Source organism: Echeneis naucrates, chromosome 7 (assembly GCF_900963305.1).
Source record: "Echeneis naucrates chromosome 7, fEcheNa1.1, whole genome shotgun sequence".
NCBI classification, from domain to species: Eukaryota; Metazoa; Chordata; class Actinopteri; order Carangiformes; family Echeneidae; genus Echeneis; species Echeneis naucrates.
Genome location: NC_042517.1, coordinates 11030231 through 11056489, shown reverse-complemented (window position 1 = coordinate 11056489; position 26259 = coordinate 11030231). Strand labels below are relative to the sequence as shown.

The 26259-nt window shown below is 39.7% G+C and overlaps 1 protein-coding gene across 3 annotated transcripts in view; it reads left to right on the top strand.

The window, feature by feature from the left end:
- The window catches only part of casz1 (castor zinc finger 1), a 158746-nt gene that overhangs the window by 20149 nt on the left and 112338 nt on the right, over positions 1 to 26259 (top strand). The window contains exon 3 of one of the 3 annotated variants that reach the window (XM_029507264.1): positions 9698 to 9784. The exons of 1 other annotated variant lie outside the window; for it this stretch is intronic. The gene's annotated coding sequence lies outside the window, so the exon portion shown is untranslated. Of the gene's footprint in view, positions 1 to 9676; positions 9785 to 26259 lie in introns of those variants that run through there. One more of the 3 variants, XM_029507265.1, reaches the window with a different exon arrangement.

Here is a 26259-nt window from a genome sequence, read left to right as displayed (position 1 = left end):
TCAGCGGGAACATATTGTTTCTTTTGCCATGTTTTATGGTGTGATGTGACTCACTGACATGCATCAAATGCGTTGCATTAGTAAAATGTCAAGTTTCAATAATCCTTCAGTTGTTGCCAAAAGGATTGAAATGCGGATATGGAATTTCAGAAGATTCTTTTTCTTTATTAGAGCTTCATAGCTATTTAGCTCACTTGAAATTGACTGCCAGGTGTGCCTGCAAAATGTTAAGTCCTTACATACTTTATGCTTGGTTAGAGAAGACACAGAGGACAAACAAAAACATGTTCCTGCTGTATATGTTATTTAAGAAAAAAACCAAAAACAAAATGTCTTTGTTTTCTTTAGAGAAATGCAGCCACACCTTCAGGGCATTAGAGCATGTACTGCGTGACTTCTTATGTAAGTGTGCACTTTTTACTGTGGTATTATCACATTTATTCAGAGTGATACAGAATTTAAACAGTAATCCATATCAAAAGCAAAACATTGTGTTCCTGCCAGAACCACTAAAACGTACAGGTTAAAAATAATCCTCAGCAATTTAGACGTAGGACTGTATTTTTGAGGAATTGTTAGCTTTTTTGCTGATGACAGACAATATATAATTATATAATTTATTTCTTGTGCCAAGACGGTAAAGTAAATCTTTAAAGTTTTAAAGGTGCAAATGTCAAGCCTGCATTGACATCTCACTTCTTATGTTAAGGGATACTAATTCATCCACCGTCTCTTTTATTCTACAAAATCTCACTGTGTTGCCATTTATTTTTACATTTTTCCACAGCAGTGGTAGATTTGGCGTCATGGTGGTTAAGTGAACCTATTCCCAGAACACACACCTGCTGGCATTTGTCCCAGTACACCTGATGGCCAATCTGACTATCAAGGTTTCGTTTTTGTAATCATTGGCAGTCAAATTAAAAGCTCTCTGCAGAGTTATGTGTAATCTGATGGTTTTGAGGAGGTGGGCTACATAAAGTTTGTACCAATACATGTAAATTTTATTTTGATCCCACTGGTTCCTGCACTGGTAATAAACAATTATTAAAAAACTGAGGTGTTGGCCTAATTCCTTTTCAGCTTTCCATTCCTCGTTCACTGAACACAACTTGCTGCAACAGGTTCTAGTGCTATAGACTGAAACTAACTTAACCGAATGATATGCTTTTAAGCAGACGACTATTTCATTGTTTCAACCAATTTACAAGGTGAAAGGCTCTGAAATCTGATTTTCGTCATACATTAACTTCCCAATAATGACAATCAAGGAATGACAAGTGTTGTATAAAACTGCAGAGCATAGTTAATAGAAAATGTTTTAGACGTGACAGTGCTTTATAAAGGCACATGATGACTGCTGGCTTCTCTTCAGTGTTCAGACTGCAGGCACTTAGTGCGCCAGGTGTTTTGCCCAAGATTTTTCCACACAACAAATGGAAAAGTGCCATATCTTATAAACATCCCATTAATATGTCTTATAAGACTCACTACAACTGAGCTCCAAAAGCTCAGTTTTATTGCAGTTTCTTGTCTTTGTCAGGTATAGCTTCCAGTTTACATTTTCAGGTAATTATAGCGCTGTGCACACTAGAGTGGCACAAATTAGCACTTTGGGGGAAGTATCAGTTGGCTGGATGCCCATCATTGCCTGCATGGTCCAGACATGATAAACACACACGCACAAATGCCTGTAAAAGGCCCCCAAAGTGTGCGTCTACATTTTAATGGAGAAATGTGTCTTGGCTCTGTGTGACTTTGGTTCCAGACTGAATCAAACGCAACTGTTTCTAAATGCTGTTAATGGATTGTCTTTAATGAAAACTTCTGGACAAGTCAGGACAGTTTCCTGATTTTGCACATTAATTTTGCACTCTCCGTTAAAAAAAGAAATGTGTGACACAGGAGATCTCATCCACATAGTGAATAAACTCCAAACACACTGTCAAAGGATGCTCTGACCTTAACTGGGTCAAGTACCTTTTCAATAGTGTACCTGGTTTTCATGTTGAACTGCTGGGTTTTAAATAACTATACTGAGGGGAAAAAAAACTGACAGGGCACCTTATAAGAGGCAGAGATTCTGTAGTCTGTGTTTGTGTTGTATTTGCGGAGGATCATGACAGAGGTTTGATGTGGTCCGAAGAGTTTTTTTTCTACCACACATGCCATAAAAGAGAACTTCTGGCTTTGGCTGCACTGTAAGCTCTGACAGCTGATGCTCATGGTAGGAAGTGCAGAATAGAGAGCAGTGATTCCTCTTTATTACATGTGGAATTTCCTCCCAGCTGATTGAAGTATCAGCATATTGATGCCATATTCCCTCCCACAAGAGCCCAGAGTTTTAATAATTTGCAGGATGAGAGGGTATCAAAGTCGGTTTAACATTTGTTTAATCTCTGGAGCACGATCACTGAATTTTCTAGAAGAAGAAAGCAGTTTATAATTTCTGTCTACAAACCAGAAAACCGATGCTACTCAAGAAAGTTGGCATGTATGAACTGTGTGTACTGGGCATGCATGTACTGTATGGCAATCAATATGTGCCAAGAAATACTATATGTACGTTTACAGTATGTGCATGTAGAGGACAAATAACAATAACTAATCTCATGTCATTTAGCTGTTCTATACAAAGTTAATGTAATCCTCTAATGTTTAGTGTAACGCATCAATCATGCAAAAATCTATTGTTGCATTAGCCTTGAAAGAACAATAATAATAAAAATGCTATAATGGTTTTAGCTTCCTTTCCATAAATCATGCTTGGAGGGTGGGGTGGGGGGCATCTTAATTTGCCATTTCAGCTCATCTAAGCAGTTGAAAGGATGCTGAATACTGATATGATATTGAACAATAACTGGAGCTACAGTTGGTCACTTTCAACCTGAAGTGGTTTGAAATACTGCGTGACACAGTCGCTGCTTCGAACTGAAGTTGACCCAACACCTTCAACCAAGACATAAAGCAGTTTTCTGTTCAATAGCCACTCAACACGGGACGTAAATCAACAGTAAATGCATAAAAACACTGCATGGTAGAAGATTTATCACTAAACCGCAAATCCTTTTAAACAAATATTAAAATAAGACCCAAATCAGCCAGAACGCCATTTAACGGGTCATGCTCACTTCTGTTTTGAGCTGGGCCATGGGAGCTGACAGACTGTCTGAATTTACATCGATATTAACATTTGATTAATAACACAGCGTTCACTCTGAAGTCTGGCTGTGTTTTAAGTGTATAATTTTTTGATGTATGAACGAAATGCAAATAAAATCAACACACGATTGGAGGGCATTGTTCTTTCCAGTGGTTAAACAGCACATTAGCACACGTATATGAATGTAAAATGTGCAACAGTCAAGCAGATCTCCTGTTCAATGGCGAATCGTTATTCAAGCAGTCATGTAGCCCAACACATATGTATAGAGAGGATTGCTGAAGAGCTGAGCTTTCAGGTTCGATAAGTGGAAGTGCATTTCTACCATGTGGTTTCAACATGGGACCTTTACAAGTGCTTGTCAGAGTAGCGCTCAGAGCACTGCCTGAAGAGGCTTTTCGATTTCACAGAGAATACACTCTTACCAGAAAGTGGGTGGAGAAGATAATTCTCCAAAAGAGGGGGGGAAAAAAGAAAAGTAGCGCATTAATAAACCTTTTTAGTTGGCATAATCATTCATTTTGAACTTAAACTGAACAGAGCAACAAAACAAATCATTTTTGGGGAAAGAATACATGTATTTTAATGCCCTCAAGCAAAACTAATTAAAGACGACACCTCATTTGCATAAATAAGCATTATAATTTGCATGCATGCACAAGGGAATAGAGTCAGAAAAGAAAGCAATATTTTGCAGTCTGCTAATTTCATTTTATTCAGGATTTAAGCTTAATAAAGATTCATTTTGGAGGGGAATGGAAAATAATCAAAGGGGGAAATTTGAACTATCTCCAAAGATGCAGCAGCCTTCTATTCAAAGGGCTCTTTCCGAGTCACCAGATGACTCCTAATCTGGAGTGGCACTTCCTGGCCCAGCTCCAACACCAACTCCTTGAAAGGTAAAAAAATTTTAGAGCCCAATTTATTAGTATGCAGTTCTGGCATCGGGTAGAGAATTAATGGCGGTGACTGATAATGACTGTAATCGTGGCACAAATGGGGTGTTGAAATAGCAAACAACGGGCACAAGGCATGTAATGGGGATTTTATTAATTACCCGAGGTCCCTAGCATGAGCAGTCTCCAGGATTTACTGTGGCCATGCCAGCCGGTCGAGGAGGGGTTGGCCAGTCTAATCTGACAATGAAAGGGTCACTCCAGAGACTGCAGTGTGGGCAAAAGGGAGTAACACGGCATGCTGCTGCCTCACAACTGCTCATAATATCACGAGAGTTACTAGTACTGAGCAGAGAGGGGCTGTCGTCGCTGTGCTTATTTACTGGGCGACAGGAGCTCATTGGATTCATTGAGGACCTTTATGCGAAAAATTACAAAGTGCTGCACGGTAGCCGAAAGATTCAAATTTGCCCATTCAGCACTTATTTAGTCAGATAAGAAAAGAAATAAAAAAGACAATTCATATAAATGAGCCTCTATATATTATTTTTATAAAGTTAAATTGTACCATGCAGCCAGCTACAACTAAATAATCTCCCTCTATGTCTTTGTTGGCTATAAGAAATCAACATATGGTAGCACTGCCAGGTAGGATAGCCCATTCACACATCAACTCATCAACAAGAGAGGATTGATTAAAAGTCCTTTTTATTACTCACTGCATCCTTAATGGACGCTAGACTTTCAAAATGGAAGAAACAATTAGAGTTTTACTGCTTTGTGGGCACTACTGATTTATATAAATCACTGCACGGGTGTAAATTTTCCAATAAAAGACTCAACCACTCCTAGCATACATAATCAACATGTCCACACTTGGTACACACTCTAGACTTGCACATCTCTTTAAATTGGTAGGACTCAACAGTCACACCAATTCAGCCTCACTCAATCAACAGATTGGGTGTGCTTGATGGAATTTCTAAACTGTTTCTATATGCTTTACCACTAATCATGCTCTGCGCTTTAGGCCCAAAAAGCTCTCTCCAAGTTCAAATAAACTAATCTTTGACTACTTATTTTTCAGTGCTGTATGAAGATGAAATGGGCATTTGCTCTGGTTCAATATTGATTATTAAATTTGGTGAGGATTACAAGGAATCACCCTATAAATACTGACGTGATGACAACAGGGGAAGCCTTGAAATTTTGCCTAATGAAAACAAAGTTGTTGTAGTTGAGTGATGTGGTCACTGTGATACCCTCAATTGGACCATTAAACAGATAGAGCCATGCTTTGAAATATAAAATGCCACTCCCTGTATAATAGTTAATAACCTGAGTTTAAAATAGCATCTTAAAATTGCTTGGGTACCTAGATGAGAGACCGAGACCTAGACCTAGAGAATTAAAGTGCTATTCCACCCAAAATCTATCTTTGGACTGTCAAACAACCACCCTTAGTAAGCTGTTCGAAAGTTAAGTAGTTTTTATCCTTACTGAGAAAGAGGCCAAGGTCAGGTTGTATTCATGTTAGTTACAGGAGATCCTAATGGGGAAAAAGGTTTCAGTGAAGATAGCATTAAAACATCATGTGACACAACTGTACATGCAGCCAGAGTGAAATTTAAACTAACTGAAACATAGATCTAAAAGAGCAATCATTTCTCCTCAACTGCAGTGAGCGTCTCAGCTTAGTAGGAAAAGCTTTGTCCAGATTCTGCTTCTCCTTTCCATCTTACACAGACACACCCGTGTACAATGAAGGAACCCTGAGTGTCTATATCAGTTTGAGTGATTAAAAAAACAAACAAACAAACAAACAAACACAAAAAACATTAGCTTCATCTACACACGCAGTATAGTAACCCTGAAATCACATGCACCACTTCTTACAGATCTAGTGTTGATGGAAGAATCCTGAAGGCTGTGTGAACATGTACAACACGTTTTTGTAACTGATTCAAACAGTGATAAGTTAGAATCTGTGAGCAAAAAAAAAAACAACAAAGCCCAAAAGGTTATACTTTTAAAAAGGGGAGCCAGCTGCGGGTTGCATCTAGAGGAAGGGTGATGATTACACTGGTAGCCCTTTTGTTTAAATCGCATTGCGTGACAAAGTCGTGTGTATATTGTACAGTATATTTATCTCACACAGATGCCCAAGGGCATCTGTTGGTAACATAACCTCAGAAAATCTCACCATTCAGGTTCAGATTTTCAGTTTTTATCATGCACCTGCTTTATGAGCTGTTTCACTCTGAGCTCACAACCTACGTGTTCTTTTCTTTCTTTCTTTTTTTTGTGGCTAGACTGGAGCTTCATTTTCATAAAACATTTTTTACTATAACGTCAGTATCCATTTCTGTAGTGAGCAACCTTTTCTGAAATCTTGAATTCCAATCTGCAGACCACCACAAATGCCACTGATTGTTGAGGCTATATATCAAAGAAAAGCAACAAAGAGCGCCAGTTAACAAAGAAAGACAGCTTTTAATGTAACTCCTGGTTATCACGTTGTGTTTGACTAAAGTCTCCCTCTGATTCGTTTTAATTCATCACATAGCAGATGTTTATGAAATATTACCTAATCATACGTCTTCACACGGCCTAACATCCACAGTCACTGAACAGTTAACACTTTTAAGCTCCTGTGATTACTGTTTTATCACCAAAATCAAAATATGCATTTTTTTCAGAACCTTCCCTCATTCACATGTTCTGACAAGGATTTCACAAGCAGCTCAGCTCTCATGTTTATAGTATTACTGTATACCTTAGTGTATCTTGTTTTTACTTAAACATTGTTTTTCAAGGGGATTGCAGAAAAATGTCACAATTTAAAATCAGACAGGAAAACAGACCACAATGGGGGGGGGGAAAAAAGAAGCAAATTTTTGTTTTACACGCATTCTTTCCACTTCCTTTTACAGGATTAATTTTCTGCACAGAACAAAGTTTTTATGTGTAAAGAATCAGATGTATTTCATTCACAAATATTGAAATGGCGTTTGCATGCCTTGTACCTCACAGTCCTGACACGAACCGATAAATCATTCGCAGCATTGCCGACTATCTCTTTACTGTCCCAGAAAGAGTCACTGCTGTAATGGAAAATACCAGTTTGAGGCAAATACCACAAAGTACATACCCCATTTACTTGTGAAATACCCACCATCTCAAAGCTTTTTACCTCCAGAACCTGTTTCATGGGTGTGTGCATTTTTTTTTTTTTCAAGTTGCGAGGTCATGTGTGAAAAATGTATTGAAAAACAGTCATGCCACAACGTATCAAAACCTGTTTTTACATAATGATCGAGATATTTCAAAAATCAGCCCCATCTTAAAACACAATGAATGCTCCTCTCTGCTTTTGTTTGTTTTTGTCTCTCTTGTTCTTGTCTCTGAGGAGAAAGGGAGAGACTTTGAAACTAAAGTTGGCAGCATTCCTTGGCAATGAGACACACATGCACGCATGCACGCACACACACAGAAGTATCACCTTATTGCGCTTTTTGTGAACACATAGAAACGCACAAAGAGCTGAACCAGATGTTCAAGTCCTGATCTGAAAACAGATAGTGCATATAGCTAGAAAAGTGTAACCATACAACCCGTGACAAAATCATGAACAATAATGTTAAGCCCTTCATCAAAATTACAATTTAGTGTTTCTGTGCTTTACTTCTCAGATAAGTATTTTAATAGACCTTTAATATTCTCTGTTGAGAGTGTGTGAGCTGCTCTAACTAAAAACCCAGTTTCTTTCCCTGATAATGCGAAATCACTTACACAAGAAGAGATTTTTTTTTTCTCCCCTGGAATGAGCTTTCCTGCAATTTGTACTCAGAAAAGCACATGCCAAAAATGCTTTTCTGAGGGCTACTGTTAGATGAATCAGCATTAGGCCCAAAAACAGACATGTCCCAGTTATTATTGGCGCCCACTGCGAACAAGTTCCACGCTCGTCGGAAGCGTCAGTCCCGTGGGTGTCGAGATCCCTCTTGTGCTCCAGAGGTGTCTCAGACAACGTGTTGCCTCACCCGGTCCTGTGTTTACCTCAGATGGTAGGATTAGGGAGCAGCCATGTGGAAGATATGACTCTAATCCACTCTGCCTTTACTTGGCATTTATACACAGTCCTCTGCAACACTTCCGCTCTCCTAAAGGTAGTGCAACACCCAAAAGGAATCTGAGAAATATCAACAACATTTTAAGACTCTCGACGTGTGATAGAGCCACACAGGATGCAGTGAGAGGAGAGTTGCAGAAGGAGCGTCACAATACGGACTAACAGTGCTTCTCAAGCAGTCATCCGCCAGTTCATAGATTCAAATGCTCATCACATTCTGTCCGTGGACGGCCATAACGGCTGTAGATTTGTGCCAGGCTTCATATGCCTTCGTTTTATAATAGAGTGAATGATTGTATTTTATGTTTCACTTCATGAAGACTTTTGAGTCTTTCGTTCGGGCCTGTTTCATTGTTACGGTATTTAAGATTATACTTTTGTTTTTCCAACGACAAGTACAGTATGTGCATTGCAAAATTTTGTATAAAACAGTTTGGCCTGTTGTTGGCATTAAGTAAAAACATGACAACTCACCATTGCTTCTTTGTACTGAATGTTAAGGGCTTCACTCACGGTCAAATCTAAAGATTATTATGCCTATAACTCGTCGTTGTTTTCTCGTCCCTTACGTCTGAGAGAGTTCACAGCTTTATTTTGTGTTTTTGGTCAGAGGGTTTGGCCTTGATGTCATAACCACATCACCACCTCCATCACAAAGGGTAGAAAGCTAAACTCTTATTTATCCATTGTGCTGACAATTAAGGCGCTCTCATTAGTGACATAATTGGAAATGTAATTAGCAATAGTAATAATTATTGTGTTTAATACCTTTTCTCCTTAGTTATCAGGCTCGTTCAAACTGGTAATTAGCAGTCAAGTGAATTTCATATTTTTGTCCTCATTCATTTTGGTCAACAGTTATTTCTGTTGTATTTTACATCAATAAATCATTACCGCATTCATGTAGACAATGCTTGCCCACTTTTCAGAGCAGGAAAAGTGCTGCTGTTATACCTTTTTGTATCTTCTCAGCTTTTCATTAACTTCACCTGAAGACGAACAAACAGAGGAAAGAGGCTTTAAGGGAGCTGTCATCTCAGCTTTGAGAAAAAGCAATCTTAGTTATAGCAGCTGTGTGCTCCTTCTGTTTAAACCAGCCGTTGTCCTTTGGTCAAACTGTTGTCAGACTTTGACCTTCTGCTGTACATCAGTCAGAGAGGTTGCTTTTCCTCCTAGAAGAAATGTTCTCACATGATCAAAAGTCAGATTGTCATACTGACGTTGCCATATTCAGGTACAGGTCGTGGAAAAAACTAAATTAGTTTCACCCACAAACTGGAACATTGGCATTAAGTGCTGTTTTCGTTCCCCTGGGAGTGGGGGTTTCAGCTGGATTGGAGATTTGTGTGATGGCTTTGAAGATTCATACAGTTGCATCCAGACCGTAATTCGTCACATTAGCAGTGGCATCTTTGGTGCAATCTGGTCAAATCTTTCGTCCTTTAAATCTTTAATTTCAAAGAAACTGCATGTGATGGTAAACAGCTGTTTTATGTTTATCTACAGAAATCAGATGGTGGTAGAGTGAGCATCGGCCAGAGGCGATAACTCCTCAGTGGATTCAGCTCCAGCACAGATTGCTCAACGGGGAAAGTGAGTCTTAAACTTCTATTTGAGACAAATCTCATTGTATGTGTTATACCAATATTTGCTTTGAGTTCAGATGAAGTTAGATTCAATAACTTAGACACAGATGAATTGGGCCTGGATTGGTTTTCCATCATTGGGAGATCAAAGTTAAGGGATTTGTAATTTTGTTATATGATATGAAACAGGATCACGCAGTTGTCATTAATTTTTTTTTCCCCTCTACCGTGGGAAACAAAATATTGAATGACTGATTTTACTTTAAGTAAAAGCAACGTGCTGCCCACAGTGTTCCCTATTACTGTCTGCGCTCCATGTTGAAGTTGCACCTCTGTTTCATGGAACAACTTAATTGTTTCAAACATGCACGCAAGCAGCACGCACGAGTCATGATACCCCAAGGCCTAGATTAATTAAGCTATGAAAACCCACGAGCAGAGAGCATTCAGCAGGTGCCTGTTTGCCATGGTATGGGACTTGTTTTTGGCAGTGGTGCAGTGGCTCGTTATAAATCTATAATTAAGTTACAATTTTATTTGCTCTTTTTTTTTTTTTTTTATTTGCTCTTTTTTTTTTTTTTTAGCATACTGTCATCGGGGATCAACATGGCTTAAACTCTGATTCTGTTAAGTGCACTCTTGGCTATATTGCCATTGTATCCTCTATTCTTCCTCAGGAATTATACTTTGACAAATATGTGAATGGGAGCCTGAGTGTTACTGTGTATGTCACTCACTGGTTGTTATCCTGAGCCTCCTACAGGTGCTCTTGTTCAACTTGCTGCTCACGCTCTCAAAATCTCTTGATTTGTTTTTAATCCAAAACAAGCTGATTTGCACACCCCTCCTTCCTCTCGCATTCCGTTTTTCAGTACAAAAACGAGCATTGCCCCCCCCCCCCCCCCCCCCCCCCGCTGGCTGAAGGGACGGTCCTCGGGACCCCCACAGCTGAGCTCATCCCGTGTTGGGGGGGTGTTGGCAACGCTAAGTGAATGCAATGGAGCGGCTCTCTGAGGGCAACGTCTGTTATTTCTGTCACCTGCCAGCAGAGAGGGAGGGAGAAGTGCACAGCAGGGGCCTGAAGGAGGGATGAGCAGGGCTGTGGGATGGAATCCCTCTGGCTACAGGGTGGTCAGGCTGAATGAGAGCCACCACCGTGTTGGTCGGGTTTGCCAAGAGCTCACAATGTAGCGTGGTGAGGAGCAGACTGAGCAGGAAATTGAGGTTAACAGCATTGTTACATATTAACCAGGGCTCGGCTGCGTGCAGAAGATGTGGATTGTTAAATCCACAGTAGTCAAGTGAGTTATTTATTATTGAAATCTGTCAAAAAAAACTAAATGAAATCACAGTATTAGTGCTTCTGTCTGGATACACGGTTTTATGAGGGGGGAAGAAAAACAACGATCAAAAAGATATTACAGTTATAATGAGGTTGTATTCCATTTGTTGGGATAAAACTACAGTAAAGATAATACCAAGTTTGTGGGTTTTAAGAGCTTAGACTTATTTAATTCTATCTAATTAATGTTTTTACTAAACATTCTGCTGTTCATTTCAGAGCCTCTCCGAACAGTGCAAATATTCTTCTTTTTTGTTTTTCTTTTTTTTTGGAAACTACAGTACAGTTAAATCTAAATTGAACAATACATCCAAAAACTCGCTGAAAGTGGCACAACTAGTCAGCAGTCAATATTATGATTGTTTTCACAGGTGCTAATTGCACACTACAGAGCAGGTTTCACAGCTCAGACCTTACCAGTGAATCTCGCCGCTTTCCTTTACTCTTTCCCCCACTGTGCTTTGCCCAGGGGAGAGACGCCTTCTACGTGTTGTAATAAGGGTAGCTGATATAATGAAGGTCATTGTAATCAAAGCTAATGTGCCAAGGAGTCAAGACACTGTAGCTTTATTTGCCAGTAAGGCCCGGCATTTGGTACCCATGGGGATCGGGCTGATAGTGTTATCTTTGCTAACCTGACTCTAATACAGGCCTTGCTCTGCTGTTTGTGTCAGCGTCGGAGCTGAACTTTTCCCAGTGATCCCCTCCATGTGTGGATGGGCATGGATTGGGCTCCACTCCGCTCCATCCTGGTTAAATCCCATCCCTAGGTGTTTGGCTTCTGTCTGTTCACATACTGTATTTAGGAGAGCAGTGCTCTGTCTCTTTCGGTCTGACTTGCAAAACAGACTGTGCTCACATAGGCTTCAGTTGAATGTACTTGACATAGAAACATTACATTGGCGTCTGCTGAGGACTGGCTCGTAAAAGATGACCTCTAAATCTAATCCTGTCCCTCAGGATATGCAAATGTCCTCGGCTCAAATTTGATTTGTTTTTGTCAGTTCAGGACACAGCACTTTGTTTTCAACTGTTATCCAACGGTGTAAAAATGGGCTGTTTGCATACACAGTTCTACTTTACAAGACTTTTAAAACCTTGCTCACCAGACTGTTTTAACATGAAGGACTAAATTTCCCTCACTTTGGCATGAAAGTAATCCTCCATACCCAAGCATTATGTGTAACAAGATATTTTATAAAGGCAAGACTGAGCTGCAATTACTCTGTGTAGTTATTGTTGATGTTATTTATAAAATTGGCCGATAGAATAATGAAAGACGTTAGGATATCCTTCCTGCTCCACAGTTTCACAGCCAACTTTTTCAGTCATGAGAATTTTACATCAAAAGTCTAATGACACAAATTTGACTGGATATTTATCAGGGTCCCCAAAGTCCATAAAATCAGAAACAAAACCCACCTCTAGTGGGGATTCTCAGCAGAATATGAAGGTTGATTATCATTTCTCATATTTTTTTATGCCTGCCTTTTTAAAATGCCGCTCTCTGTAAGAAACATCAAAGGCCTTTTTTACCCTATTCATCTCAGCACATCCAGGAAAAAAAAGGCTACCGATATCTAACCCCATGCAAGTCCCTTGGTCCCATCATTCAAACTTCTTTGTGGCCTCCTAGAGGACCACAGTGAAATGATCTCTTTTGTTTCGCATCATTAGTTCCATCTGTTGTGCGAGCAGGCCTGTCTGTTCCGGAGCATGGCAACGTGATGGTCGCCAGGGGCGATTGGAGACGCTACCGTCCTGGTGGCTTGTGGCTCGACCTCCACCACCGCCGTTGCCTCGTCCATGGTCCCCGTGACACTCACACTCGCTTGACTGTTTTTAGTTATTTATTCATACATCTGGAGAAAACAGAAGCGCACGTGTACTTCACATGCATATAAGACGGTTAATGTGGTTGCCTCCTGAATTAAAGAATTTAGCTGATGACATTAATTATATATGTTAATTATACTTTGTAATCTATAGTAGCGATTAAATTGGGCATTTTTGAAACTTTTGAGTCACTGTATCCATTTTGTAATTTCTAATAACTTATAACTTATCAGTTTTCCGTCGTACGTCCACTCAGTCTTGAAAAACAGGTCAGATTTGTGTATTTATTTACTTGCAGTTGGGAGTAAATGATGCGCCAAACAGATGTAGCATTTTCTCTCAACAAGGAAATATTTTATTCATGATTTACATGAATGATAAATCTTCAGAAAGTCTTAGCGCTGATGGGCATACACAATTTAACATCTGTCTTCCTCAGAATAATTAATCGCATACCAGAACACTTGGGACTGGGTGTTGGATTTTTCTCCTTAGTTTGCTTGATCTAATTACTTCTTTAAAAGCAAAGTGCTTTCTAAAGAAGACGGGATGATAACTATATATAGTTAAAATCTTGTTCTTGTAAAAATTTCCCATTAGTTGCTGTGAAACCGTTCAAAGCCCACCATACCTAAGACAGGCAATTGGGGCCTTATGTTCTAATTATAATTCGTAATTCCCAAATGAATATTTCCATAATGTCTCCCGAGTGAATTGCTCTGGCCTTATCACCATAGTGTGAATGTACAGCACAAGGGCATCTGTGTGCATGTCAATGCGGAGATCACCAGATCATTTTCATTGGAGATGGAGCCATCAAAGGTCATAGCCATCCAAATGACCTAACCTTGCAATGTAACACCTGGGTGTAAAAGTGGACTCATCCTATCTACTGGGATGGGTGTAATGCACCTCTAATGTATAAAGTGCGGAAATAAAATAAGAGTTATAGGTTGGTGGAAGAGGTTCAGTGTGGGCTAGAGAATACTGTAACTCTATAGGGTGAAATAGCTGTGTTGGTATCATCCGAGGTGACAGGCTATTGCCAAAGTGCTGTATTTGTTGGAACCATTATGAAATAGAGTCTGTGAAAAAGGGCAATATTCAGTTTGAATTGATTCCCAGAAAACACCAGAAGTGAATATGCTTTCATTTTGATAGTATTACTATGGACAAAATGTGTTGTGTCAGTTTCACCTCACCATTACTTTGCTCCATTAAGGCAAAACTGACTGATTTTATTTTTGCTCAGTCTATTTTCTGTGATAAAATGAAAATCTGAGAGCTTTATTAAGTCTGAGTGACACCTAAAGCCGAGAGCCAACAGGAAAATAAGTCATGTGGGATCTAGTTTCAGTTCATTTTTGCTCAATTTCCATCTCCTGATCAAATACTGCACTTTCCAGTTGGGGCCTAATGGGAGTGTCAAGTTCACAAAGGCCCTCTCTCTTCCTCTGACTCCATTACCTGATAGCTGCACTGGTTTTGGCACTCATTTACACAGCAGAGCTAAGCTAGGCTTGTGCTGTGCACATTTGGAGCAGGTTGTAATTGAAGCTACGTTGAAGCCATTTTATTCATTTCTACAAATCTTCCCTGCATTTGTTTCCAAGTCGCTGTGGGCACTAACCCATCTCATTTTCTTTATTATTTGAACTGCTCTTTCTAGCTAAGCTTTTGACTGCTTCTCCTCTTTAAGCAAAGCAAACATGACCAATGATTTCTTGGGTTCAGGGCCTTTCAAGCAACCTTTCAATAAAACAAGCTCAGCTGTGAGACATACAGGATCTCTCATGCTGGGCAGCCCTGCTGGAAATACCCTCCCTCCTGTTTCAAAGCCATCAGCTTTTGGTTCCCCCAGGAGACCCAGCATTATCCTGCAGGGTTTATTTAAACTTGTTGGGAAGGTCTTGCCTTTTTTCATACAGTAGGTTATTTGACATTTAGGAGAATCTCACCACATATGAAACAGATTTTATGTGGCTATTGATCCAACTATACTGTACCAATTTCCTTTGACAGGTAAGTGGTGGCGGCTTTTTTGTATGGTCCGTGTGCTGCAGGGCTGCCTGATCAAAAGTCATTGGCCTAACTATATGATGGTGGATGCTGACATGTGTGGAAGGGATGCTGCGCTAGCGAGCTTTTTAGCACTTTGCGAACAACAGAGACCCCGAAAGGTGAGAGAAGAAGTGAGAGGGGCGAAGGAAGGAAAAGACAAATGAGATGACATTGGCATCCTTACAACTGGATATGGGGTTCTTTTTTTTTATTGGCATTTTCTCTTTTCATTCCTGTGTAAATCCTCGATAAAAGATATGGCTCTTAAAGAAATCAGATTTGACCATCTCTGGCTTCAGTGTCACATGTTGACATGTGGCATTTTCATTCATTTGTTTGGACACTGTATCCATTCCGGCTGCTATATTGTATCACTCTATATAGAGATGTATTACTGAATGCAGAGACTTACGGTGCATCCTTTTTGTAATCACTCCTCCTTAACTGCCTCTTAAATCGTCCAACTGGTCAGTCTGAGTGTGTTACTTTTTTGTACCATCTTGGGAGGACAGCTATGCTTTGGCCGAGACATTATTGGACCATTAAAGTGCAGCCCCTCCCACTCTTAAGTACTTTCAGTTCTGTATAAATGCATTGGAATCACTTCCACAGGGATGGTGGTGCAAAAAGACCACTGGAAAGGCTACTTATTCTCTTAATGATGTCTTGTCCTTTTAAAAGTCGTGTTCTTCATTCACAAATGGATGAGTACGGCAGCGGAGCACCCCAGGGACTGAGGTCATCCCAACCTTCTTGTTCCAGTACAGGAAGTTACTTTGTATGAAATAACGCTGGACAGGTTGTGTTAAAAGTTGAATTTGTTGATGGGGTGGCGGGGGCAACATATCATGTCGTCATTTCTAAAGGGTGTGTTAAGATTAGTCTGCTTGCCCACTCATAGCTGTGGCAGGATAACACTGGAAACACATTCTGAATTTCTGCTTTTGGAAAAATGCATCGCCCTCGACTGAGGGACGGGGAATAATCTTCTTTATAAGTGGCCACGTTGATTGTTTCATACATTAGAATTCGCTATTGTTTGATTGATCAAGTTGTTATAATTTCAAAGTGATTTGTGACAAAAAAAGTCTGATCTTTTGCAAACTGGATGTTAAACTATCAACACTCACTGATTATGATTAATGTCTTTGTTGCATGATTGAGTGCAATTGAACATTTGGACAAACAATTTGTGAAGTTAAGATTTGAAGTGCTTAAGATGAGGGATTTACTCATTTGAGGAAAAACTAATTTCAAGCTTTTTTTTTTTATTTTTGGTAGAACAACACAAATGCTCATTATTAAGTACAACACACATAATTGTCCTCAACAATCGTAAAGAATTACACTCCAAATGTAAACCACTGTACCGTGTTACTAACATCTATTAATTTTCATTTATGACAAGGATATGTGGATAGAATAGTCTTGTTAACCCCAGTCTGCATCCACCCAGTACCAAAAGTTATACCAATGTCTAATCTGCCATCTTTTGTAAATTATACAGTTTCCCGTTATCCAGCTGAAATGAATAACACTGACAAGAAACTCTAATTGATGAAATGAGTATCTCCATTGATGAAACACTAAAACACTGGCAAAGGAAAAGTTTGAAAATCACACAAGATTTATTTTATACTGTATAACTGGGATGTTATTTTGTTCACAACTGATCAGTATACTTTATTTGTGATAAAGAATCGCAAATAAATCAGTGGATTTTGGATTTCCCCGACTTTTCCAAATAATCTGAACACATGGGAAACCATCTTGTAAATTTTGCAAATGAGTCTGAAGAGTAGTGCTGACACGCAAAACCCCATAACCCTATACAATATGACTCAATCTCTTTTCTCCATCCAAACACCTTTGGGCTGCCTACAAGCACACATCAAGCGAGTGAGGTGTAGTCAGTGATATACATGACATGTGTCTCCAAGGACCCTTTGATTTGTATAATATCCTTCAGACAAGGTCATAGCAGTGCCTATGTCTTTGAAGACAGAGGAAAGAGAACATGTTTCCCCTTCATTGTGCCTGTGGAATAGAACAAACGTGAGATCACGGTGTCGAGGGGCTTCCACTCTTCAAAGTTGATAGGAATCAGACATGAAATGATTCCGATAAAGTGATAGTTATCTTGATTCCTTGCGCCGTCCGTTGAATAGTAAGGAATACCACGTGGGGAAGCTGAATAGCTGTTTTAGTGTGAAATCCTGGGGAAACGTATCCATCTGGTGTATGAATAATTTAGGCTGTTCAAGTTGGTTCCTGTTGCTGTTGTGTTTGCGTTCAGCTATCTCTCTCAGCTCAGCACCCCCACTGCAACCCGTCCTGCCTCCTTGACATCACTCCTGAGGTTTGTTTGTGATGCTTAAAGGGAAGTTGGGCCACATGAGGAATCATGGGGAGGAGAAACTCACTTTCCCTCTCTGCTGCGCTGTCTTCCTTAGACCTACACAAAACCTCAGATAAACAGTTTACCAGCAACTGTGATACTTATTCGCACACATACACACGCAAACAGGCAGACTGTATTTGACAATAGATACTGAAACTGTAGATATGCTCTGCTCTGAAAATACAGTAGACCTTGCAATCTTTGAAGTTTGAAAGCTTGGATTTCAATAATTAAAATGTGATCATTAGTGTGCTCTGAACATTGTGTTAATCAGACTGGGTGTGACCGGTAATAGATTTTTACGTGGCACTCATAAATGCATTATGTAGCACTTAACAGAGATGCATCAGAGTTGGGAAAGTTCTGATAAAGAATGTCAAAGTAGGGTGTTTCAAATGGATTGAAAATACCGAACTACCCTTAATTACCCCGCGGGCAAGCAAGCACACACGCTTTCTCCTATACACAATTGAAACACACATGCACAGTCACACTGTTCCAAACCAAATTTGCACATGTGCCTTCAAGAAATCATGTTCTGACTAAAGAAAGCAGAAGTGTTTGTAGACATATACAAGACACGCAAACATGCAAATACACTAATACACCAGGCCAGCTATGCTTGCCCTGCATTGATTAATTTATTGTAAAAATGCAAACATGCTCAGGTTGAGCTGTGTCCTTTTGTGTAATCCAGTCCCTGTCTTTAACGGAACCAGCCAGAATGAGGGGGTGGCACTGAGGAGTGGGAAGAAGGAAAGACAGAGAGGGAGGGAGGGAGGGAGGGAGGGAGGGACAGGGGGGATGTGACAGGCCCTTGGAATCTCAACCTCTCTCTCCTGGCGCCCGCACTAATCAACCCCTGTAATTTATGCAGAAAATATGATTTATATTTAATTTCACTACACTTGCATTGTTAATTTGAGATGTAATTAACGCGTCGCCACGGCAACTAATTTCTCAATGCCGTAAATTATCACCGCCTTTTCATCAAAATTCAGTTACTTTGGCTCCTGTGTGCACTGTTGTGATGCAATTAGGTTACCAGGGCAACCCCAAAGTGTTAATTTTCTTTTGTTATATTGCAGCGAGGCAGAAGTTTTTATACCACAAGTCATATTCACTTTTTTGGTGAACAAAGAACTTGGCTTATTTTTTCTTAGTTGAGTAGAAAAAGGGGGAGCAGGGGTGTTAAACGATGCTTGTGGAACATGCTGCTCATGAACACAAGTACAAAACACTGCTTGCTGCTCTCCCCGGCACTTGTTAGACTGTTGAGAGGTGAACTGATTTATTGCTGAGAATTCTCTGCTATTGCGAGTAAAGGTGTTTCAAAGTTGTCCTTTGGGAAAGGGCATATTTGTCAAAGGGAATCTATATAAATGAGAAATGTGTTCATTGTTCAAATTTAAGAGAGCTCGGTCTTTGTCCCTCCAGCAGCCCCCCTTCCTTCTCTCTCATTCCGCCTCAGACACACACACACACACACACACACACACACATTTTCAGTACTCTCACTCTTTTTATTCCCCCAACAGTGGCTGTGAAATGACTCGATATTTTAATCAACTGTATCTAATTTGCACTCCAGCAGAAGATAGGGCCACATGTGTACTGTTGTTGCCCTGGCTGGCACTGAGTATGCCCACCGGATGGCTCTGAGCTGCCCTGGATTGCCACGCTTGCCAGTCTCTGTGGCCCACTCGGCCCGTCCGTCTCCATTCCATCCCCCCGTAGCAAGTCTTCAGTGGAAATATCAGGTCATTGGCTGCTAAGCTCTGGTTAACTGCAAAGGTAATTAAATTTGTAAGCAGGCTTTTTGAATCTTTTTAGCCTCTTCGGTAATACCGGCAGGGATTACAGCATTTTTGAGGCACAGCTCTATTTTGACGCCCAGGCAGAAGGAGGCCAACTCCGTGTGACCAGGGAAGGTTCACAACAGGCACAGCCGAAACAGTCTGACAGATTCAGAGCTGTGACGTCTTCTTCACTGTAGCGATGCACAGCTTTGAATGTCAGGAAAATAGTTGGGTATTACGAAGAGCAGGGACACCAGCCAAATGGAATAACCATTGGCACCTCTGGGTTAATGGGTATATATGAAGACATATTGTAAATTTTTTTTCCCTAAAATAGTCAACCCAAGGTTATTTATTATTCATTGCCCAATGGCTACATCAAGAAATTGGTCACCTAACAGTAAGCCAATACATTCATTTTACTTGTGTCCTTGGCACTGATATATCTCATTTGTGGCAGCAAAGAGGATCTTACCATCAAGTGGAGGATCCCTTATATCACAATATAGTCCCCGCTGACTCTGAACAACAGTTTGACATTGTTTTCAAAGATTCAGCATACACTCTGTAGAAGGGGACCATGGTTAAAGCCCATTTCTCACAACGACCCATTCGATTTTGATTTAGATTTTTTATTTTTTTGATAAAATTTGGCCTGTTATAAAACACCACCTGATGCAAAAGGAGTGACACTGGCTCCTGTGTAGGTAACATTTTCTGATTGTAACCTGGAAGCCCAGTGCTTTGATCCCTCCCTGTCTGATCTTTTAACTATAGATCAACTCCACCACAGAGTTTAAAACAAGCATACACTTGTTTTAGTCATCACAAGTACCAGGCACGATGAAGAAAGGCATAAAATCTAAAATGTATTTCATCATTTCAAAAACAGTAATGTGAGGCATTTTCTGCCCTACTCACTGTGGCTTGGTATACATAACACAAATAACAGCGCTGTATAATTTTGAGACAAAGTTATAATCTCGACAAAGCAAGAGTCCTTTGATAAAAAGAAATTTGAAGTCATTTGTCCACCGATGTCAAATTTTGTTTAAATACCAATTAGAAGTCACAATGAGACTAAAAGGACCAATCAAAAGCAGTGTAATAGGACATCTAACCTGTCTGGTATGTCTGGAAAGTCTTGTTTGATTCAAGTAATATATTCAACGCATATTCTTGCTATTTTCCTGGTGGATGAAGTATATGAGTGCAAGGAAAGGTCATCAAGGAAGTTTGTATGTAACTCATTCTGTAAAAACACAAAGTTGATTAGACTTGTTTATTTATTCAGGTCCAAAAGAGTATTTGCTTTTGTCGCATTTATTCCCATTTTGCCAGCACAAGGGGCCTTGGAAGACGAGTTACCAAGGAACACAAAATTTTAATTAGTGTATTTTAATCATTCAGGCTTTTCAAGCTAATCCACAGACCCCTGAGAATTCCCAAGATGCAGCTCTGTGCTGCTTTACCATTTATTGTTGAGTCTATTATAATTACTGTTAGCAGGTGGGGGCAGGGAGACGTTTATTATGTTTTTCCATCTTTATTATAATTACTAGGAAAAAAATGAAAGGATGCTGTTTCATTAAGTTTAGAGATGATGCCATTTTCCCCCTGTTTTTCCCCTCAATCTCCTTCCTGCCTTTGTTCCATAATGCTATTGTGCTGGCTTTCATTCCAGGGCTTTCATACATTGCACAGCTCTATGAGAGAAAAACAACAAAAAGAAACAGATCTCTTATTAAGAACAGAAGAGGGGAAAGATGGTCTTAAAGAACTTAATTTCTGAGACAGTTTTCCCTGTTTTGTTTTTTTTTTTTTCCCCCTTCCTCAAATCCAAGCAGTGCTCTGAGAATGAAGTTGATGCATCCTCTGAACCACAATTGTTTAATAGAGTTGGACTGGGATCAGAACAGAAATGCAAAAAGTGGAATATGTTTGCTTCCCTTTCACACTCTTCAGTAGCGAAAGATAAGAGGACCACAGTAAATCTTTAAGCCCCATGCTTTTGGTGCTCTGCTGGGATTTTAGCATCTTCTAGGAATATTTAATGTTTGTCTTTTGGTTTATGTACTTTTTTTTTGCCACTCAGTCTTCCTCTTGAGTCCAGCTGAAGTTTTGAACCAAATTGATTTGTCATTTAGCCATTGGATACGTTTTTTTTTTATTTATTTTTTTTTTATATATGTATCCCTGTTTGTGATACAGATTAGAATATATGACCAACCGACTTTCATATGTTTTTAAACTGTCAAAAAAGAGTGTCACTGGATGCCTTATAGGTTGACTACTTGAAGGAACTTGTACAATGATTGATGATGTTAAAGTCAACTACATCGCAGAAAATTTAAAGCTTGTTATCATTTCAAAGTCTGTCCCAGGCACCATTTTGGCAATGGATCTCATCAGTTTTCTGAAGTGGGGAGATCTGAATCAGTCAGTTAAGCAGAAAGCACCATACTAAAGAGGTTTATTTCAGAATTATGTCATCACACTTCCCATCTTCAGAAACACCTGAAAGATTTAGCCGGCCAACAATTGGACTGGACTGAAGATTTAGGTTTGTCAAAGACGTTTCATCAGTTTGGAACACATCAGTATGACTAGTCCTCACTAGTCTGACAAAACAGTGGAGTTGGACCCAGGTATTTAAGCTCTGTGGGAGTGTTCACACAGCTCCTGGTGAACAATAACTCGTTAATGGAGTTTCACTGACCGTTGATAGTCATGTGAGGCCTCCAGTGAAGGCTGGACTAGTGAGGACTAGCCAGACTGATTCGTTCCAAACTGTTGAAGCCCCTGGGATAAGAAGGCGAAACGTCTTTGACAAACCTAAAAGTCCGAAGTCCAGTTGCATTCAATTCAATTGTTGGCCTGATAAGACTATGACCTGGATAAATGAGAATATGCACAGACACCTGAAAGATTGAGTTTCACTTGATGAGGATTAGCATTTAGCTGTTGACAGATACTACCATATAGGAAAACTGCGAGTTTAAACAAGTCTCAAAAATCACTCAACACATACTTTTGCAAACCAGCTGTTCATAAAAGCAAAGTTGAAACAGCAATATTTCAGTTATTTATTTATTACCCAACAGCAAGGATGTGACATTTTTGTGTGATTGCCACAAGTCAGGACAGGAGATTCTTTGCAGAGAGATTCACATCTATGATTTAATATATGCAAGTGTAATAGGTAATAGTTGCACTTGTTGCAACTGCTTCAGGTAAAGGAGAGCATTTTAGCAAGACACTTTATGTTGATTTTTCCTTAACTCCCTAAACTGTGTAATAGTAACGGCTTGTATGGACATTTCAATTGACGTAGAAAGAGAAATTAGTGTCCCTTTTGGCTGAGACACTGTTTCTCAGTTTCTACAATGCATGGCTCTGAGCTAAGCTCTCTGTCAGTTTACCACCTGAAAACAAGAGCCTATGTTTCCCAGAATAAACGCCATGTACGTACTGTAGGTGCTGCATGCCCCCAGAGCAGTCCTTGGCAGTGTCAAATATCTGTTGCTGTCATTATAAGTGAGAGTAACATTTCCACTTGTTACGACCGACCTGTCAATTGTGCAGCTAATGTGCTACTGGGATGGAAGCTGGTAGCCAAGAAGCAACAGCGTGGGCTCTTGCCTTTTTTATTTTGCATTTCTTCAATCAGTGTTGTTCTCACACTCACCCCTTGACAACTTGTTAAAAAAAAAAAGGCAAGTGATACATAAATTCCACTCATACATTGTGGGTGTTTGGGGCATATGTGTGTGTGGTGGCTCCATTCCTGACAGACTGACAGACGTAAATAAAATGGATGTTGACTTAGTGGTTGACTTAGCGGCTGAAAAGTGAGGAAACCTGAAAACTGCTCTTCTATCTCATGACCATCAAGGAATAATTCCACTTTATGTAAAAAGAATTCAGATTGTATTGAAGTCTATTGGAAAATTCCCCTATTTCTCATATTTGCGTAAAAAATGCTAAAAACGAAATTCTCAAACATTTACAGCTGGGAAAAAAACAGAAAAAAAAAAAAAACTCATATTGGAAAAATGTAACCAGAATTTTGAAAAAAACAAAACAAAAACAAAACAGACTTTAAAGGGCTCTAGATAAAAACCAAAACGAGTCCAAATCTTTGCCATCAACGAGGACGGGGGCAATTGAATCTCTCTTTTCTCCATTATTGTAGTTTCCTCCTTGTTTTGGTGCTTACCGCGCATGCGCATGTTCCATAACTGGCTCTGTGGTGACATAAGGATGTCCCGCATACAAAATGGAGGCAGACAGCCTGCGGATTTGTTTTATTCTTATTTGTTGTTCATCGATTATGAATTGTGGTAAATGAGAATCACGATTTTCATATGAATCAATTTTTTTTTTTTTTTGGGCAGACACCTACACAGCAGGTCAGATCCACCTTCACTCCTCCTCAGCTCTCCCTTCTTGTACAAATTAGTTTTTGTCTGATTTATCTCCCACTTGGTTTCAGAATTGCTGTCACATGCCTGCGTTACTGCTCCTGTCCACTGTATCATTTTGTATGGATTGCAGGCTATTTACTGGAGTTGATCTTCTGACCTAACCTGTCTCCATTTTTCTGGTATCACACCAATATTCTGGGAGAGGATGTATCACATGGAAAATAGGCCAGCCACCATTTAACTAGTGTACTGAAAAAAGTCATCCCTTTCCAGCAGCTTTACAATAAAGATCATTATCAATTTTGTTGAAATTTGATTTCATTACTGCTCATGAGATTTCAAACTGCATTTTACTTTTATTCCCCTTAGATCTGCCTGCTGCAGTTGAATCTGTCCTCTCTCAATCCATTTCTGAAATTCTTCAAGCTTCACTGTGCACTTAGCACCACATCATTGCTCTATTCTGGGATGTTTTTCAGAGCAGAAAGGAGCGAAGAGCAGGGTGTAATGTCAAGTGGATATTTTTCGTGTTTTCATGAAAAATTCCACATCTTCGCATGAGTCGGCTTTCAAGAAAAAGACATATATTTCAGGACAGGTCCGGGGAAAAACATAATTAATAGACCTTTGTAGTGTGAAAGGCCATCCCAATGCAATTATCAAGTCTTTGTGAAGTGTCAGGATTTTGGAATTATAAAATAACTCTGGATTGGCAGCAGTAATTATGGGGTGTGCAAGAGAAATTGTCTCATACCTTCGCTGATAGACCCGATCAGCTGCCTAGTCTTTTCACTGTGTTCAAGAATTTCCTAGTTTTTCTCTGCTGGCACTAACAGCTTTGTTGTTTTGATGCCTTTAAATGTATTAAATGATGAAGCACGACACAGATGTACGCCTTGTTAAGTAACAGCTTTTTCAGATTTGTCATGATGCAGATCTGTTTTTTGTGTGTGTGTGTGTGTGTCTATGTCTGTGTGTGTTTTTATGTGTTTTCTTCCCATTCTTTTTCTTCTTTGTAGTCTTTGGAGTGTAGTTTGTATGAAAAAATTAAGAGTTAGCTGATTAATTTGTTGATCAAATAAGCCAAACAAGACATTTTTGTCATTAAACTCATCTTGTGTTTTCCCTCTGCACTCTGTTGACTAATTTTCCAGTTACTTGTAAAATAATCCCGACCAAGTGTTAAAATGAAATAAAACTGATTGTTGTATAAAGGCTGCAGTCCACTGAGGAAGGTGGACAAGCCCAGTAAGTTTTCCCCAAATGCTGATTGAGGCAACATTGTCAATTTGAAAATGGAATAAATCTTGGTGTTTAAGTATACCTTTGAATAACGCAGCCCGTCTTTGACCAAACTGTTAGCGGTTGAGTTGCTTTGGGGGTAATGTAGGTGTCAGGTTTAAAGAATATGAATGCATAAAATAAGACATGATTTCTGATAATGCTGCATGCTTTTTAATACTGTGCATCACGAGTGCAACAGTGTGACAGGCTCACAATGCTTAATGCTTAATTGTTGGTGCTGTCTCTTCTGTTACATCAATTAATGACTAGATGATGTTGCATATCTGTCGGTGTCTTCCTTCATATAGAGGCAGAAACGGTGTGTTGAACAGGACAATAAGTCTGTGGAAGAAAAGGTTACAATTTCATAAATTCTGTTTGCACCACACCGTGTGGCTTTCTGAAAAACAGAGACTGCAGGGAGAGACCAATGGTTTGTATAATAACTTGTTGTATATTATCAATATCGTATGAAAGAGCCACAAAAACGCTCTCGTGGCTGAACTGCACAATAACACAAAACCCCATAATGGCTTCTTTTCACAGTATGTCACACCACTTGGTTGACAGATGTGGATTTTATAGATGCAATACAGTAGTTTTACTTAAAAATGGTTTCCTTTGGAGAATGTTGTGATTCCTATTCTGATTTAATTGGACAATGCGTGTACGGAGGGAAGAAAGAATGAAGAAATGCTCTCGATGTCCTTTCTAACAGGCTGCCGTGATAAGGTGGAATCGAATTGTATCAGAGGTCATGATTAAGTTGCAGAGCTCTTATTCAGGTTCAAAAAGACAATAAGGAGTATAAACACCAGAGCAGAGTACAGTACAGTAACAGGACACTATTTATTGGACCTCTCAGTAGCATGGCCTTGATAAGCTTTGTGGAATAATAATGAGTGCATCTGTTCTTTACACACAGACAGCCAGGTGATGTTTAGATTTTTGTATAATAGTAGGACGAGTGATTCCATTAGCATCCATGATGGGTCTCCTGGGGTTATTGAGGACACAGAGGCTGGCTCTCCCTTTGCCCCCCCCCCTTTTTTTTTTTTTTTTTTTTGAATGAGCTTGATGTCTGTTTCATCGTGATGCAATACAGACACTCTTTTCAAATTCTGATCCAAAAGGTCCATGCGCTTAGTTTGAGCGAGGCAGAATGGCCAGGCCTAATAAAATTGGCATTAAACGATCAGACTTCTCCCCTCACACAGCACCGATGTCCGCATCGTACAAATTACTGCTCAATATGGCTGCAATCATGCTCTTAACATGGAGCTGGTTTGGAGAGGAGCTTTTCTAATTATGGGCAGTCTGTAAAAAGATTGT